Source organism: Primulina huaijiensis, unplaced genomic scaffold (genome assembly GCF_012295235.1).
Source record: "Primulina huaijiensis isolate GDHJ02 unplaced genomic scaffold, ASM1229523v2 scaffold42837, whole genome shotgun sequence".
Taxonomy (NCBI): Eukaryota; Viridiplantae; Streptophyta; class Magnoliopsida; order Lamiales; family Gesneriaceae; genus Primulina; species Primulina huaijiensis.
Window position 1 is genome coordinate 1,947 of NW_027360324.1, and position 10,884 is coordinate 12,830.

Genomic DNA, 10,884 nt, shown 5'->3' on the forward strand with positions numbered 1-10,884 from the left:
GTCTCACAATAACTGCAATAGTGGAGCTGACCTTACAGCAATGCGTGCACTGTTTCATTCAACGATGAACGCCAAGTGATAAGATGATGGAAAAAAAATCAACCATGGACGGATTATGCATACTCTAAATTTGTTATGCGGTCAAAAAAGTTTATTGAACATCGAGTAGTAAAATTTGACCAAATGGATAAACAGCATCCGTCGCAACAGGAGCAAGACCAGTTCGTCAACATCACGTACAAGCTGTTAACATTTCTATGCGTGACTGCCCTTATGGTAAATTTACAATATTTGGAATTCTTTGTTCACATGTTATATGTGCAGCAAAATGGTTTGGTTTAAATCCCGCACAGCTTGTACAACCATGGTTTACACTGAGCGAATACGTGAACACATATGATGGAAGATTCTACCTTGTTTATGATGAACAATATTGGGATGAATCTACATTCCAGTTACAACACAATATTGTTCGTGGACAAAGGAGGCAGGCTGGTAGAGATCGCAAGACACGCATAAGAAATGAAATGGATCAACCATCATCGACGGAGAGACAACGTGGGAGGTAAAAGATCTACAATAATGTATTCTACATTATTTTTACTTGATAACATGTCACGTGATTAAGGTAATTACAAAATTGTGTATTAAAATTTTATATTTATTGACAAATCTTGTCCATTGCATGTAAGTGCACGTTAGAAGATTGAGTTATGGTGGCAAATACATATATTTGTAACGCATGTGTTACATTTGAATATAAGTAGTAAATAAATTGTATCCAGTGTTGAAATTCTTTTAATATGTTTGAATATCAAGTATGTTGACTTATTTGACTTGATTTATTAATTATAATTAAGTTTTTTCATTATTATACCTTTATCCTTAAATTTATTAATAAAAGATTAATAAATCACATACACTATTTGAATATAAGTTTTGTTAATGTTAAAAAACTATATGTTTATATATACAAATCAAGATAACTGTAAGGTTTACGAAAATATAGATTTTTTTAAATAAAATGAATATTAAATTATATACACTATTCAATTATAAAGTTACAGTAACATTTTAAAAATTACATACATTTAATTTTCATTATCACCACGAGTAAGAAAACAACTAATGATACGAGTAATAACTAATCGAATGTTGCAGCAAAAACTTCTAATAAAAATTAAATTAAAAAATACAATAATACGACGTAAGTAATTGTGCATTTCGAAACAAGTAGTTAATGATGATGGTAATGATGTCCCCCAGTGCCATACGGAGGTTTTCTAATGACTCCATGTCCACGACCTAACATTTCTTCAGCATTTCCATGTGTACGTGTTTGTGCTGCAGATGTACTGGTATCAACAATGTTCCCACCAACCTCATACCCTTCTGTATCTGAATATTCTTAAAATGGTATGGACGACGTGTTTAATGTAGGGCGAATCTAATTCATAAACGGTCGAAGTCACTTTGTAAAAATTGCGTAAAACTACCGGCAAATGGAGTGTGGTAATCATACTCATACGATAGAAAGCTTGAAACCACATGCGGAGTAGTGTATGCAATATTTGAAGTTGATGGTCCGGGTTCACACTCATTTTGTGTCCACATCGGTGGAGTTTGTACATGAGCTGGGCGTGAATGTGACATAGATGCATATATTATGTAACCTATATTTAATAAATAAAATAAATTAAATATACGTACAAATGGAGATAAATTGAACACGTTTTACGTTAAACTGTTGGTAGTTTGCATCTACTGGATGATAGCCAATGATGTTAGAAGGTAATACTGTCGGAGAGAGAAATATTTGTGAAATGCGATGATACCAACCAATATAGTCCACTATGATGTCGGGTGTACTAGGTATGACATGATCTCCACCAATCACAAAATTATATCTGTCATTCCACATATCTACAAAATGTTTGTGATACGTCGCCCACTCACAGTTTTTCCACCCTTGTCGTGTCAATTTGTGGAAATTATCGAAGTTAGTTGCAGGTGGCGGGATATCTGGACGCATTCCAAATTGTCGAAGATACCGCTCTTGTCTATGAATCTCAATTATATGAAAATTGATCGACGCACATGCCGACCGACATAGATGAATTCTATTTCCATCAAGAATTCTAGCAACCTCGAGGGAGTCCATGTCATAAACGGTCTATAGAAACTGAAGCAAATAAAATAAAAAAAAGATTATCAAGTTGATAATATAAAATTAAGATTAAATTTTAAAAACATTCCAAATTTTAAATAGTTAATTTATGTATCTACCTCCCCTTCTATCATCCTGTCAAGCATATCTCTCATTATACGGACCGAATGATTGGCCGTGTGCGTCCAAAAGAATCCACGTCTCCACCTGCAATTTATAAAAGTACACAATGTAGTCATTAAATGTACATAACAAAATAATAATACAAGTTAATTAATTATGATTAGTACTGTGCGTCGTTTGGTGGGAATGGTAGACTATGAAGCACATCTGCAGCCTGCTCTGCTGACATAGATACTTGTTGCGCTCTATCAGGGCAAAGAAGAGTAATTCTAGACCATACTCAAATCTACAGTAACATACAACAGAAATGGTCAAATCGTCTCGAAAAATTAAGTACAACAAATATAATGATTGTAGAAGTGTAAAAAATACCTGCAATATCTGAACAGACCCACACAAATCGACCTTTAATCCCATCGATGTGTCGCACAGCTCTCTGTAAAGATATGCCAATAAAGCAGAACCCCAGCTAAACGTATTCACCATTTCTTCTCCTCAAGAAACTACAAATACATAAGTTTCACAGCAGCACCTTCCGAGTTCGAAAACATACACCACCAATGATCATTAATGAAACACAACGGGAATATTGTGTCATGTCCTCTTCAGTGCTTTGATCATTAATCATATTATTTAAGCAATGGTCTCGCAAAGCGGTCAAATAAAGGTGTGCACCTTTAATATGAGAAGATGTAGGTGTAAAACTCAACCAAGTTGCGCAGCGCTGTTATAACGTATGTTTGTTGTACGCGGTATCTACACCAGTAATGGGCATGCAATCAATATTCAACCCCCAAATAAGGGCAACGTCCCGTAGGGTGATTGTTGCGTCGCCAACCGTAAGGTGAAATGTGTGTGTCTCACGATGTCATCTCTCAACGATGACTGTAAGCAAATGATTATCATAATTTTTAATAGGACCACAATGAATGACACCATAAAAACCCATGCGTGCTAGACATAGGCGGACACGGAGATGAATCTCAGCATGATGCAATCTTCAAAGACATTTGTCAGACCGACGTGGAGGAATTAGTGCATCCATGTTTTCAGCGTTGATATTATTTGATATGTGTCTACCCACAAATACAACACATTATCCGTATTTTCAGCCATCTTTCAAACAAAAAATCATGATATAACAAATATTATATTTTTTATCAACAAAATGTAACTACATATTTATATTAAAAGAAATTATTTTGCATTTTCGGTTGTAAATAATAATTATGAATTATTATTTATTTTTAAAATAATCTAATCACCTTTATCACATTTATTAATTCATCATCAGCATATACGTTTTATTATTTACAGCCGAAAATACAAAATAATTTCTTTTAACATAAAATATGTAGTTACATTTTGTTGATAAAAAAAATATAATATTTGTTATATCATGATTTTTTGTTTGCAAGATGGCTGAAAATACGGATAATGTGTTGTATTTGTGGGGTAGACACATATCAAATAATATCAACGCTGAAAACATGGATGCACTAATTCCTCCACGTCGGTCTGACAAATGTCTTTGGAGATTGCATCATGCTGGGATTCACCTCCGTGTCCGCCTATGTATAGCACGCATGGGTTTCTATGGTGTCATTCAGTGTGGTCCTATTAAAAATTATGATAATTATTAGCTTACAGCTATCGTTGAGAGATGGCGTCATGAGACACACACATTTCACCTTACAGTTGACGAGGCAACAATCACCCTACATGACGTTGCCCTTATTTGGGGGTTGAATATTGATGGCATGCCCATCACTAGTGTAGATACCGCGTTCGACAAACATACGTTACAACAGCGCTACGCAACTTGGTTGAATTTTACGCCTACATCTTCTCATATTAAAGGTGCACACCTTTATCTACCCGCTTTACAAGACCATTGCTTAAATAATATGATTAATGATCAAATAACAGAAGAGGACGTGACACAATATTCTCGTTGTGTTGCATTAATGATCATTGGTGGCTGTATGTTTCCGGACTCAGAAGGTGCTGCTGTGAAACTTATGTATTTGCAGTTTCTTGAGAACATAGAAATGGTGACTAGGTTTAGCTGGGTTTCGGCTGTGTTGACATATCTTTACAGAGAGATTTGCGACACATCAATGTGATTAAAAGTCGATTTGTGTGGGCCTGTTCAGATATTGCAGGTATTTTTTACACTTATACGGTCATTATATTTGTTGTACTTAATTTTTTGATATGATTTGACCATTTCTGTTGTATGTTATTGCATATTTGCCGTGATAGACGCAACAAGTATCTATATCAGCAGAGCAGGCTGCAGATGTGCTTCACGGTCTACCATTCCCACCATACTGCGCATAGTACTAATCAGAATTAATTAACTTGTATTATTATTTTTTATGTACTTTTAATGAATACATTGTGTACTTTTATAAATTGCAGGTGGAGACGTGGATTCTATTGGACACACACGGCCCATCATTCGGTCCGTATAATGAGAGATATGCTTGACAGGATGGTAGAAGGGGAGGTAGATGCATAACTATTTAAAATTTGAAATTTTTTTAAAATTTAATCTGAATTTTATATTATCAACTTGATAATCTTTTTTTATTTTATTTACTTCAGTTTCTATGGACCGTTTATGAAATGGAGTACCTCGATGTTGCTAGAATTCTTGATGGAAATAGAATTCATCTATGTCGGTCGGCATGTGCGTTGATCAATTTTCATATAGTTGAGATGCATAGACTAGAGCGGTGTTTTCGACAATTTGAAATACGTCAAGGTATCCCGACACCTGCTACTAACTTCGATAATTTCCACAAACTGACGTAACAAGGGTAGAACAACTGTGATTGGGCGTCGTATCACAAACATTTTGTAGATATGTGGAATGACATATATAATTTTGTGACTGGTGGAGATTATGTTATACCTGGTACACTCGGCATCACAGTATACTATATTGGTTGGTATCATCGCATTTCACAAATATTTCTCTCTCTGATAGTGTTACCTTCTAACATCATTGGCTATCATCCTGTAGATGCAAACCACCAACAGTTTAACGTAAGACGTGTTCAATTTATCTACATTTGTACGTATATTTAATTTATTTTATTAAATATAGGTTACATAATATATGCATCTATGTCACAGGCAAGCCCAGCTCATGTACAAAATCCACCGATGTGGACACAAAATGAGTGTGAATCCTGACCATCAACTTCAAATATTGCAATCACTACTCCGCATGTGGTTTCAAGTTTTTAATCGTATGAGTATGGTTACCGCACTCCATTTAGGTAGTTTTACACAATTTTTACAAAGTGACTTTTCACCGTTTATGAATTAGATTCACCCTACATTAAACACGTCGCCCATACCATTTCAAGAATATTCAGATACAGAAGGGTATGAGGTTGGTGGGAACATTGCTGATACCAGTACATCTGCAGCACAAACACGTACAGATGGAGATGCTGAAGAGATGTTAGGTCGTGGACATAGAGTCATTAGAAGACCTCCATGTGGCACTGAGGGGCATCGTTACCATCATCATTAACTATTTGTTTCGAGATGCACAATTACTTACGTCGTATTATTATATTTTTTTAATTTTAATTAGAAGTTTTTGCTGCAACATTCGATTAGTTATTGCTCGTATCATTAATTGTTTTCCTACTCGTGGTTATAATGGAAATTAAATTATGTAATTTTTAAAATGCTACTGTAACTTTATATTGGAACAGTGTATATAATTTATTATTCATTTTATTTAAAATAATCTATATTTTCGTAACACTTACAGTTATCTTAATTTGTATATATAAACATATAGTTTTTTAACATTAACAAAACTTATATTCAAATAGCGTATGTGATTTATTAGTCTTTTATTAATAAATTTAGGGATAAAATTATAATAATGAAAAAACCTAAGTATAATTAATAAATCAAGTCAAATAAGTCAACACACATAAAAGAATTTCAACACTGAATATAATTTATTTACTACTTCTATTCAAATGTAACACATGCGTTACAAATATATGTATTTGCCACCATAACTCATTCTTCTCACGTGCACCTACATGCAATGGACAAGATTTATTAATAAATATAAAATTTTAATACACAATTTTGTAATTATCTTAATCACTTCACATTTTATCAAGTAAAAATAATGTAGAATACGTTATTGTAGATCTTTTACCTTCCACGTTGTATCTCCCTCGATGATGGTTGATTCATTTAATTTCTTATGCGTGTCCTGCGATCTCTACCAGCATGCCTCTTTTGTCGACGAACAATATTGTGTTGTAACTGGAATGTAGGTTAATCTCAATATTGTTCATCATGAACAGGGTAGAATCTTCCATCATATATGTTCACGTATTCGCTCAGTGTAAACCATGGTTGTACAAGCTGTGCGGGATTTAAACCAAACCATTTTGCTGCACATATAACATGTGAACAAGGAATTCCAAATATTGTAAATTTACCACATGTGCACTCACGCGTAGAAATGTTAACAACTTGCACGTGATGTTGACGACCTGGTCTTGCTCCTGTCGTGACGGATGATTTTTTATCCCTTTGGTCAAATTTTACTACTCGGTGTTCAATAGACTTTTTTGACCACATATCAAATTTAGAGTATGTATAATCCGTCCATGGTTGATTTTTTCCCATCATCTTATCACTTCGCGTTTGCCGTTGATAGAAATAGTTCACGCATCGCTGTAAGATCAGCTCCACTATTGTAGTTATTCGGAGACTTCGAACCCCTTTCAACACACTATTAATACACTCAGACATGTTCGTCGTCATTATCCCTCGTCTCCATCCACCATCATGAGCCAATGACCATTTTTCCTTTGGAATGTTTGACAAATACGTGAAAGCTGCTACATTATTTGTTCTAATTGCTTCCATTGTCGCATTAAATTTTCCTATTTGGTGTTGTATAACTGCTTCTTAACATAAGTCTTTCAAATGAATATTTTTGAACATACTGTTGAAATCAGAGCAAACATGCCTCAAACAAAAACGATGAACACTACGAGGAGGCTCGAAGTGATATAAGGCACACACCACTACACCCTCTAGTAACATGTCGTGCAACATTACTTAGGAACCAATGCCAAGACTCATAATTTTCATCATCAACAAGCGCAAATGCTAGAGGCAAAACCTGGTTATTGGCATCCAATGTTACTGCTATGAATAGTTTGTGCTTATATTTGGTGTACATATGGGTACCGTCTACACTGATGATGTTGCGACAATGTCGAAAACAAAGTTTAAAATTTTATGTGGATGGTCATACGGTCGAAGGTGCTTCCATTCTACAATAGTTCCTTGATTGTACTTCGACAAAGCTTTCATATATTTAGGAAGCAAAGTTGCAGAGCTTTCCCATGTGCCATAGATGACCTCCACCGCACGTTTCAAACTCTGCCATGCCTTAGCATACGATATATCATACCCATATTTTCCTTTAATACTTTCTCGCACATATTTGATATCGTATGCAGGAACACAACGCACGATTCCCAAAAGTGTACTGGCTATTATGTTGACGTCAAGGTTGTGTTGATCAATACCGACTTGGGTAGACATGCATGTGTGATCATCACCATATTTTATGATAATTAAGTAGCCTAAATTTTTTTTCAACGATGCTCGAAGTCCCCAACCACAATTGCCACCTTCGGACCAGTTCTTGCATTTCACCTTTCAAATTGTCGGAGAACTTTGGACAATGATATATCCACGTCTCAAAACCCGAACAGAAGAATCCTTCACTGAATCTATTAAAACATTTTTGCTCTTAAAAATCATTTTTACACCGAGCTCTGGCCTATCAGAATTGTAAATTTTTGTTCGTGATGCAGAAGGAATATGAAATGAATCTGGAATTTGTTCGTCATATACTTCATCGAAAAATTGGGGAATTTCACGTAAACGTTGCTCCGCTGCCATAGGAATGTTCTCTGTCATTGTTGCTCCAAACATTAACGCACGCGCCGATGTCCCTTCATTTGCATTGTCAACATGATCATCATCTTCTCCGTCACTTGATGTAGCATACAAATCATCTCTACTCATGACATGATGCGAACTGTCCCCAAATAAATCATCTTGCTCAGGCATGTGTTTGTAACCGGGGCGGGAATATTTTCAGATCTAGTAGAACTATCAAAATGTCTAACATTTGTGGTATTTTCTTCATCACCCCATGAATTTAAAATCCAATTGGCGTGTTCATGCAACATCAATTTCCGAAGGAACCGTGATATGATGATCCCAACCCCCTGAAGTAAAATCACATTCTCGTGTTCTATTCATCCCCCATGCATAGTATTCTTCGGTGTGAGCTGTGATATGGTGATCCCAAGAACCAGTGTCAATTCAGAAATATGTCTGAGTTGACCGTTTATCGACGTGATACATAAAAGATCTCGCTTCATTTAAACCTACTGTTCCCAAACTTTGCGTTATTACTGACATGAATGCATCAAAATCGTAATCACTTATGCTCTATAACACTGGCGATGAATCAACATACAAGTACATGCAATCCAGTGTCGGCAACTCAAACATAAATTGTAGACTATTATCATCTGTGATATAGACATGCTCTTCAATATAACGAGACAACGAGCAATAACAGTATTTCGATGTTTGTTTTTATAATATCGATATTAAAAAAATGTTATGACTTATATTAAAAAAATTAAAATTTTAAACATGTGTAATTATAATTTTTACAAATATTAATTTTTTATATTAACAATTTAAGAGTATCAATAAATTTTAAAATAAAATAAAACATAATTAACATGAAAATGAAAATTTTGCGATATAAAGTTATATTTTTCAAAATTATTTTCTACATGAGCACGTGATAAAATTTGACCTTAAAACTTAATTTAATTACTTAAATAAAAGTTTAAAGTTAATTAATTCAAAATATATCATTGAATAAAATTATATTATTGTTGTTGTTGTTTTAATACATGTACGGTCGAGGCGTGCAACTTTNGTTGTTGTACATGTACGGTCGAGACGTGCAACTTTGAAATAATTATAACGAGTCACTTGTTTTTATTATTCATTGCCTTTTTAAAAAAATATTAATTAAGCCAATTTAGTACACATAATAGATCAGTTTCAATTTTATTTTAGTTTTAATTTTTCTATTTGAAAAATATATAATATAATAGCGTGACATTAATTGAATTTTTTTTAATAAAATTAATAAGTAAGTAGGCGTGAGTTATTTATTTTCAGGCGTGACTAAGATAATTTTAAAAAAAAGTCACGCCAAATTAGTAAGTGTGATACATTAATTTTATGATTTTTTTTCCTTTACTTTATTTTATTAAATTATTATAAATACACTAAACAGTGAAAAAAACCCTAATATTAATCAATTATCATATTTAAATAATATAATTATATTTAAAATACGAAACTTTCAAAAATCTTTTCAAATATCAACAATTTATATTTATTATTAATTTCATATTAGTATTCCTATTAGTAATTTTATAATGTGATTAATATTAAAAATATAAAATATAACAAATTTATACTTAATAGTATAATGACCGAACAAGATTATAATTACATTAATAAAATATAAATAATACAATTAAAATATAAGAAATTTTAAAAATTATCTTTTCAAATGTGGTTGTATGGAAATTGTAATTGAATCAAGGATTGATGTTTAATATCTGTAATAAATTACAAACGTTATCAGAAATATTATACTAAAAAATTTTAATATAGAAATAAAAAACAGAGACATCACAAATTAGTGAGAGTCGGCGTAATTATCTCGAATTTGATATTCGACACAATTCCCACAAATCAAATTGTGAATTCTTATACTCAGATCAGACACAATTACTTGACACAATTTATAGGGGAATGGGAGTAACGGATTCACAAATCCGTAAACATACTGTCACGGATTCTTAAATTTTTTTAATTTTAAAATCAAGTCACGGATTCCGTGACATTTTTTTTATTTAGAATCCGGAATCTGTTTTCACGGATTATAATATTTTTACAATAATTTCAGGTTTGCAATATTTTAATAATTAAATTTTAAAAATATATTATTTAAAAAAAAACCCAGCTATCATACCTTGAAACTAGGTTAACCAATAATGGGCCTAGAATTTAGAGGCATTTTCTAGATTCTTAAATATTCGTTTCTATGAAAAAGAAAATTCTTATATATTTGTGATAATTATATATGTAAGAATACTTAAACACGATATTTATATTTGTGCGTAACATATTACGGTAAAGTTCATTGTAATAATATTTAATAACCTAACAACAAAAAATTTGATACCTAAATATTAGGTAAAAGTTATAATGGAATGCAATATTTATTTAAGATACAAAATGTAGAGAATTGAAGAAAATGGGAATCAGGTTGAGAATTGTAGAAAATTTTTAAAATCAAGTAAAAATTTGTAAATTTAATTATTATTACTAGAAATTGAGGATGATATAAATGAAATTAGTGATATAATTGTCTTTTATTTTAAATTTTTTTAAAAAAATATATGTACTAAAATATT

The 10,884-nt window shown here is 32.6% G+C and overlaps 2 long non-coding RNA genes across 2 annotated transcripts; one reads left to right on the top strand and one right to left on the bottom strand.

The window, feature by feature from the left end:
• Nucleotides 1-1,299: 1,299 nt before the first annotated feature.
• Nucleotides 1,300-3,489, bottom strand: LOC140969864 (uncharacterized). Its single transcript, XR_012174018.1, has 3 exons — nt 2,663-3,489; nt 2,287-2,576; nt 1,300-2,182 (listed from the first exon to the last, which is right to left on the bottom strand). It is a non-coding gene; the product is annotated as an uncharacterized lncRNA (long non-coding RNA).
• A 52-nt stretch (nt 3,490-3,541) lies between these two features.
• LOC140969865 (uncharacterized) lies at nt 3,542-5,419 on the top strand. The gene is made up of 4 exons (XR_012174019.1): nt 3,542-4,150; nt 4,292-4,632; nt 4,715-4,802; nt 4,901-5,419. It is a non-coding gene; the product is annotated as an uncharacterized lncRNA (long non-coding RNA).
• The last annotated feature ends 5,465 nt before the right edge of the window (nt 5,420-10,884 follow it).